The sequence below is a fragment of the Macrobrachium nipponense genome, chromosome 7 (genome assembly GCF_015104395.2).
Source record: "Macrobrachium nipponense isolate FS-2020 chromosome 7, ASM1510439v2, whole genome shotgun sequence".
Lineage (NCBI taxonomy): Eukaryota > Metazoa > Arthropoda > Malacostraca > Decapoda > Palaemonidae > Macrobrachium > Macrobrachium nipponense.
Genome location: NC_061109.1, coordinates 84,289,620 through 84,298,066, shown reverse-complemented (window position 1 = coordinate 84,298,066; position 8,447 = coordinate 84,289,620). Strand labels below are relative to the sequence as shown.

Genomic DNA, 8,447 nt, shown 5'->3' with positions numbered 1-8,447 from the left:
CAGGTTTAGAGGTTACCATTCTTAATGTAAAAGTGTCCAAGTGATATCCTATTGTTCTTTCATTTAAAACTACTTTTTCGAGTTTTCAATGTAGAGTAACCTGAGCAAATATTTCATTATTCCCTGTTACAGCAACGAAACCAAAGGTGGAACAGTTTCAACTTGATTTTGTTTTTGTTTGTATGGTGTTTTTACGTTGCACGGAACCATTGGTTATTCAGCAAAGGGACCAACGGCTTTACATGACTTCCGAACCACGTCGAGAGTGAACTTCTATCACCAGTAATACGCATCTCTAACCCCTCAGTGGAATGCCCGAGAATCGAACGCGCTGCCACCGAGGTGGTTCGCCAACACCATACCGACCACGCCACTGAGGCGCTTGATTTTGTTTTGCACTTATTTCAATGGACGTTTTGATATAAGATGCCCCACACATGTACAGTGTACTGTATACATACATACACATTTGCATATAATATATATATATATATATATGTATACATATATATATATATGTATATATATATATATATATATATATATATATATGTGTGTGTGTGTGTGTGTGTGTGTGTGTATATGTATATGTATATATATATATATATATATATATATATATATATATATATATGTGTGTGTGTGTGTGTGTGTGTGTGTGTGTGTGTGTAGAATCTGTACTGGTCATTTTTACCAGGTACATATGAAATTGTAATAACCACAGTGCCCACTTAACTTCTCAAATTCTTTGCTCTCGTTTTTTGGAGCTCAAGGCTTTGTAGTGACAAACGTATATCCAAAAAAATGAGCCAGCAAAGAATTTAAGATATATGTATATATATACGTGTATATATATATATATATACCTAATATATATATATATATATATATATATATATATAAATCAACGTCTTTACTATATTGTATGTTTATCTCTACTACTTACTAATTTCCTGTTTTTTATCATATTATTATGTGGAATTCTCTGGCCTTTCCGCCAATATGATTTATCACGTATATACACAAGACTACGTCTGCGCATATTCTTATGTATATATTTGTAAAGAAACACAAATCGCCGATCTCCGCGCTTGAACCTCCGTCGCCCCGACTCATGAGGTACTACATGTCCGTCCGCTCCTGTTAATGTAGTACTAGATCCTTTATTACGGGCTGCTCTGTGAGCAAGAGCCCGTGCTGGCACAAGCCAGCTTAATCTTAAACAACAACAACTACTAGATCCCGCTCTTGGGCAATAAAGCACCTACGGGCTGCTCTATGAACAAGAGCCTGTGCTGGCATAAGGCCAGCTTCATCTTAACCAACCAACCAATAAAACATCAGTAGCCAGATAGCAGTACACGTCTCTCTCTCTTGTCTTCACAATATATATAGTATATATATATATATATATATATATATATATATATATATATATATATATGTGTGTGTGTGTGTGTGTGTGTGTGTGTGTGTGCGTGCGTGCGTGCGTGTGTGTGTAAGATGTCTTTTATGGGCAACGTTTACTGGGTCTGTGACTAGTACTACTCGAGTTACTGACCACTAGTCCACCCAACTAACTGTAAACGGGAACTATTGTTAGCTAAGACTAAGAAATAACAAAACAAAAAAGCATGAGGTAGCAACCAAATACTTGATATGGCAGACTTGCTGAGAAAACCATGAGGTTATGACCTCCTGATATATGCATGTATTTTAACATTGTGTACTACAATCACCTATTCGTGGATGCTCACAAGCAGCATGTTTAACCCTTCACAAGCTCCGCATTATTCAAACTTAGCTCGCATGCATTCTCGAGCCCTGGATATTAACGCCTATATTCTTTCCCAAATATGTTTCACACATACGGCTAGCCAACAATATCTCTTCCTCCCAAATACAAAATACGAATTATATACTCTCTTCTTCGTCCATTCTCTCACATGGCTGCTGGACCATCTCATAACACTCTGATATTAATGACTTATTTTGCTACGTTCTGGTTTTAAAAAGGGTCCGCCTAAATTGACCCAGTTATTTGAATTTTATTATATTATAATGAATAATGGCCGTGAGTGCTTTAAGCAATGGTAAATACTTAACAGTATATGGAGAGGTGATGGCAACCACGGCAGTGCAACGAATTAGTGCACAAATTGTCGTCTTCAAAACATTGTTTGTGAAATGCCTGGTGGTAAATCTGTTTCTTTGCACAGGGTTGATCTGAAGATTATTGCCAGCATGGCAATTAGATCTAAAAGTCATCAATGAAAGTGTCAAGAGTGATGGTATTACCACGGAAATATCGAAATGATGAATTCAGATGTCTTTCAAGAATTGTCCAACACATATAAGTATGTGTCCCTAACAATGTTACTTATAATGTTTTGAGAAATCATAAATAAATTTTATTATAACTAACGTTATTTATTATTATGTCTTTTGCAAATTGTGGCAAGCGATGCGATGCGAAGCTTATAACCATGCAAAACCTTTGCTCATAAAGATTATTTATATGAACGTTAATTTTCGATGTGTACCGTACCTTTGGTTGAGAGCACATTGTTGAAATAACCATGTCTCCTGTACCGTACTGCTGCGTGAAGTGAGTGAAGTGCGCATGCGTCAAAAGACGCCATTTTCGTTGAGATCAGTGAGAGAGAGAGTGAGTAAATTAAAATAAAACTTGGTGCCTACAGAACGCTTTATGATGAGTGGATAACCCAGATACCAGGACTATGACACCACTGAATACGTAAACTGACGGAGAATGTCAATATTGAGGCGGTTGCTGGAGGCGTTGTTGTAATATCAGGAGTATTGTGATGAGGTAGAGTGTTTTGACTGCAACTCCTAAAGATGATGATGTTGGGAGGGGGGTGGGGTGCTCCAACGTCAATTTTAGCTCTTCATAACTACTGCGGGGGGCTACCAGATGTGTTCGGGAGGGAAATAATGACGTGCGTTGCCCTTTTCCTTTACGTGCGGCTGCGAAGGAATCCCCTTAGCGAAGGCGGAGGGCGGCAGTGGCGATAAGAAGAAAGGTGGTGGTGGTGGTGGTGCATTCATGTCCAGCCGAACGATTTCCTGTGGTGAGGAATCTTTCGAGGCCCTTTGGTCAAAACGCCCTTCCGAGGCTCCTCCTTGCCTTTCGCGTATCGGCCTTAGACCTCTCGATTATTGATTTCGGGCCGCTTGGAGAATGCTCACGAGAATTTTCAAGGCTGCTCGAAACCCGAATGGTTCGAACAGGTGTATACCTAGTAGCTGGCCAGTGAGTGCTCAGCTTATTTTTTTTTAGATTTGCTACTGTACCTAAGATGTTATAAATGACTTGGTGCTGTAGTATACCTAGGTCTTTTATGGGATGAACTCAACAGGCGACAGCTGCTACTACTATTGCATTTTTATAGTAGTATGCTACCAACGTAGCCTTTCTTAAACCTGACTAAACTACTTACCTTATACTGTTTTTTTTCCATCTGTCCATCTGCCTGTGGTGTTTTCGCATGGTAACACTGCATCCCAGGTTTTAAACAGTTACGCTATGTCTAAGTTTTAGGTAAATAAAAGGATATCTGGGTATACATATGCAACTGAAAAGTGTTTTAATAATTTACTGTATGCGAATTACACTGTTAATATTCGAAATAGGATATTATTTAAAGCCCGGGATGCAGTGTTACCATGCGCAAACATCACAGGCGGATGGACAGATGGAAAATAATAGATAGGTACCTAGGGCTAAGGTGTTTTAAATGACCTGGTCGGCTTCTATGTGAGGAACTCAACAGGCGACAGCTACTCTTACATTTTTTATATAGGTATACTGTCATTTTACCAAAACGTAGTCCTTTTTGATAACCTGACGGGGTTAGGGAAGGGGGCGGTTACTTAATACCGAGCTGTTTTAAATGATTTCCCTACTAGGTACCTAAGCTGTTTTAACCCCCGTAAGACGCGGTAAATTTGAATGGCGGGTGGTACGTACATAGCTATAATAGATAGTATGCTGATCTGCACGGGTTACTTACAATTAATGAATTGTAGTTTATTGTTAATATCTTCTTTATTACTTACTATTTTCACTTCAAATAAATTGCAAGTTCAAGGCAGAACCTTTCTATATGAAATGGACACCTTTTAAATTGTATTATTCCCTTCTCTATATTTTTTCTAGATTTTCCTTTATTATCCAAAATTTGGTCAATATTCTCAGCATTAGTGAAGACAAATTTTGTATTCTAATTTCATAAATTACTGCTTGATCAATTTATGTAAACTCAATGCTACAATATTCCAAATATACTTGTCATTCAGGGGAAAGCAAAAGCAGATGGATATACAACATTTTCAGAACACTTTTAAATTATAATTCATAACTACTCAACACACTGGCACTCAACTTAAAACACCTCTGACCGTATGTGAAATATGCCTTGTTCAGTAACACAGCACAAAAAAGTATTGATATATATATTTTATTAATATTTATAATGTATATATATATAATATATATTTATATATGTTTATATATATATGTGTATATATATATATATATATATATCTATATATATTATATTATATATTATATATATTTATTATTATATATATAATATATATATATATATAATATAATTATAATATATATTATATATTTATATATATTATATATATATATATATATATATATATATGGGTGTGTGTGTGTGTGTGTGTGTGTGTGTGAACGTGAGTGCATGCACATGTTCATTTATATAGCTACATGTGATACAGTATACTAAACAAAAGAAAGGAAAAATATATGTACATCCATAGGTCGGTACTTACTCTTAGTTCTTCTTATGATATGAAGCAAAGCATGCAGCACAAAGCCCAACATCACATTTTTGGCATTCCCAAGTAGAGTGTACGTTTTTATTCAATATCAGCATGTAATAATTATGAAAAATAAGAATTATGATAAAGATTATCACTCAAAACCAAGACGCCAACCATGATATCTCAATGCTCATTCGAAAAAATATTAGCTTTTGCTACGAATTCACTTATACGATATACGAATTATTCCATTACTGGTAATTCCTGTTAACACTTAAAACTTGTATTATCATTCTATCATGTCTTTATCCCATATTAACCTGTAATAATTACAAAAATAACTATAAAAGATAGTAGTTATCGAGAGCCGGTCACGGAACACTCAAAACCAACGCAGAGACTGAAGTTTTCCCAGGAATTTTTGCTTTTTTCTGCGACATAAACCTTTCAACCAATTAAGTAACGGGATTCGAATGATGTCATTGTGATGTAATAACATTTAGCCAGTGACACTCAAGTATTGATACGGCATCATAGAGCAAGGTACTGCTGTAAGAAATCTGTCTCTGAAAGTATTGGCGCGCGGTTCAAATCGGGCCACTAAAGTGGCTCAGCGTCGGGAGTTGGAAAGCCAGAAAAGTGGCTCCTCGTCTTTTGGGGGTTAAATGACCTGGTCGTCTTCTACGGGAGGAACTCAAGAGGCCACCCCTACTAGCTCTTGCATTTTTTTTTATATAGTTATACCCATACTGTCGTCATTTTACCAAAACATAGCCCTTTTTAAACCTGACGGGGTTAGGGAAGGGGGTTACTTATACCAAGCTGTTGTAAATTACCGGGTGTCGTAGTATAGTAGGTCTCCTATGGGAGGAACTCAAGAGGCAACAGCTGCTATTGCATTTTTTTATATAATACTGTTGCCATTTTACTAAAATGTAGCCTTTTTAAACCTGATAACTATACCAAGCACCTCAGTGGCGTGGTTGGTATGGTGCTGGCGTCCTTCCTCGGTGGTCGTGGGTTCGATTCTCTGCCATTCCATTGAGGAGCGAGAGGTGTGTATTTCTGGTGATAGAAGTTCACTCTCGACATGGTTCGGAAGTCACGTAAAGCCATTGGTCCCGTCACTGAATAACCACTGGTTCCATGCAACGTAAAAGCACCATACAAACAAACAAACAATAACTACTACTATACCTATATAAGCTGTTTTGGTAAAACACTACTTTAGTTGCGCAGGCTGATTCCCACCAGTTGCCAATCAGGACAGGTGCCTACCTTATTTAGGGGGTCCATGTCTCCCCCCATCCCCAGCCAGGCAGGGTATGTTGTCCTAAGTTAGGTTAGGCAGGTAAGAACTGGTTAGGTCAGGACCTAGCATTATAGGAAAGGGTATGTCAATTTATGTATGAGGAACCTGTGCCTGGTGGGAATCAGGCCACTTAACTAAAGTAAAGTTTTACCACTGTTTTAAACAACCTGGTGCCATAGTATAGGGCTTCTACGGGAGGAACTCAACAGGCGACAGCTGCTATTGCATTTTTTATATATATACTGTTGTCATTTTACCAAAACATGACCCCTTTTAAACCTGACAGTTAGGGAAGGGGGTTACTACATAGCTGTTTTAAATGACCAGGTGTCATAGTATAGGTCTTCTACTGGAGAAATTTTAAACCTGACAGGGTTAGGCAAGGGGGGTTACTTAATACGCAGCTGTTTTAAATGACCTGTTGCTGTAGTATAGGTCTTCTACGGGAGGAACTCAAGAGGTTACAGCTGCTATTGCATCTTTATATGACATAATTTTACTAAAACGTAGCCTTTTCAAACCTGACTTAGCTACTACAGTACTAGGTTCCTAAACTGCTTTACCTAAATGACCTGGTGCCGTAGTATAGGTAGGTCTTCTACAGGAGGAACTCAAGAGGCAACAGCTGCTATTGCTTCTTTATGTCGTCATTTTACCAAAACATAGCCTTTTTAAACCTGACTTAACTACTACTAGGTTCCTAAACTGCTTTACCTGGTGCTGTAGTATAGGTCTTCTACAGGAGGAACTCAAGAGACGAAAGCTGCTGCTATTGCATTATATATATATATATATATATATATATATATATATATATATATATATATATATATATATATATATATATAATATATATATATATATATATATATATATATATATATATATATATATATATATATATATATATTATATATATAATATATATATATATATATATATATATATATATATATATATATATATATATATATATATATATATATAATATAATATATATATATATATATATATATATATATATATATATATATATATATATATATATATATATATATATATATGTGTGTGTGTGTGTATACTGTTGTCATTTTACCAAATGTAGCCCTTTTAAATCTGACAGGGTTAGGGGAGGGGGTTACTATTACGTGAAATTGATTTGTTTGGTTTTGACATCTAAGCGCCTCTATGAACAAGAGCCTGTGGTGGCAAAATCCAGCTAAATCTATAACAAGAAGAAGCCAGCCTAAAACTGAAAGTTGTTTTAGGGTGTGCCAAAAGGTGGATGACAGTTGGGTGGCCTGTCCTGCTTGGTATTATATAACAATGATTTGAGATTTAGTGTTTAAAATGTACCAAGGCTGTCTGGTATAACTTATTTTATGGTAGCTTGTAAATCTTTTAAGTAGTAGAAATTCTTTTCCATGTTAACTTCCGCTTAGACATTAAGAGATTTTATAGCCTAGCCTAGATTATTCACAACTGAGCAAGTTAGGAGGGTCTTCATGCGCTACTAAGGCTAGAAGCCAGATTTAATCTATTAACTAGGCTAGTGATATCTACAGAATTAGTTCATTTTGAAATCTAATATTTTGCTATTACATTAAGTGTAATCCTTGTTACTGCTTTACTTAAATTAAGAAAGAACGTCGGTGATTTTATGTCTTGTGAAAATTAAAGAGTACCTGTGATTTCTGCATTAAGGGGAGCGTCCGCTTATGTACAAATAATGCTCCGATTTTTATGAAATTTTTATGTTATACATATACTATATAAGGTTATGTTCCAAAAAAAAATTTCAGAGTGATCGAATGATTAGTATTTTGGTTTTTATTGAAAAAATAAGAAAAAATAAAAAAATTAAAAATGTAACTCTTCCTTCATTTTTAGAGCTATTGCAATGCGGCTTTATACACAGAAAGTATATCATAGTAAAAAAACAATGTTGTGAACAGTTTTTCCATTTTTTTGTTTTTTTTTGGAGGGGGCCGAGGGGAAATTTTCCCCCCCAAATTTTGTTGATTTGGTTATCACGAGTTCCTCGTCAACCTAAGAAAAAATCTAGCCCCAACAAAATATTCGCCTTTCCTTCCTCTTTCCAATGGTATATTTAACTTTAAAATTGGCCTATAAATATAAAAAGTTAGCGTTTGAAGTGTAAAAAAGCAAAAACTGAAAAATGGCCATAAAGGTCAAGAAGTGTTTTTTTTGGCACTCGTGGAAAAAACTGATCTTTGAGCAAAACCATGGTACAAACAAATGTTAAATACTTGCTAGCACTTAGTTCAGAATGCCTTTCCTTCTTTCTAAT

The 8,447-nt window shown here is 35.7% G+C and overlaps 1 protein-coding gene across 1 annotated transcript in view; it reads left to right on the top strand.

The window, feature by feature from the left end:
• The first annotated feature begins 2,634 nt into the window (after positions 1-2,634).
• LOC135217772 (serine/threonine-protein kinase Tao-like) overlaps positions 2,635-8,447 on the top strand; it is a 196,065-nt gene continuing 190,252 nt past the window's right edge. Inside the window, 1 exon segment of the mRNA XM_064253798.1 lies at positions 2,635-2,833. The gene's annotated coding sequence lies outside the window, so the exon portion shown is untranslated.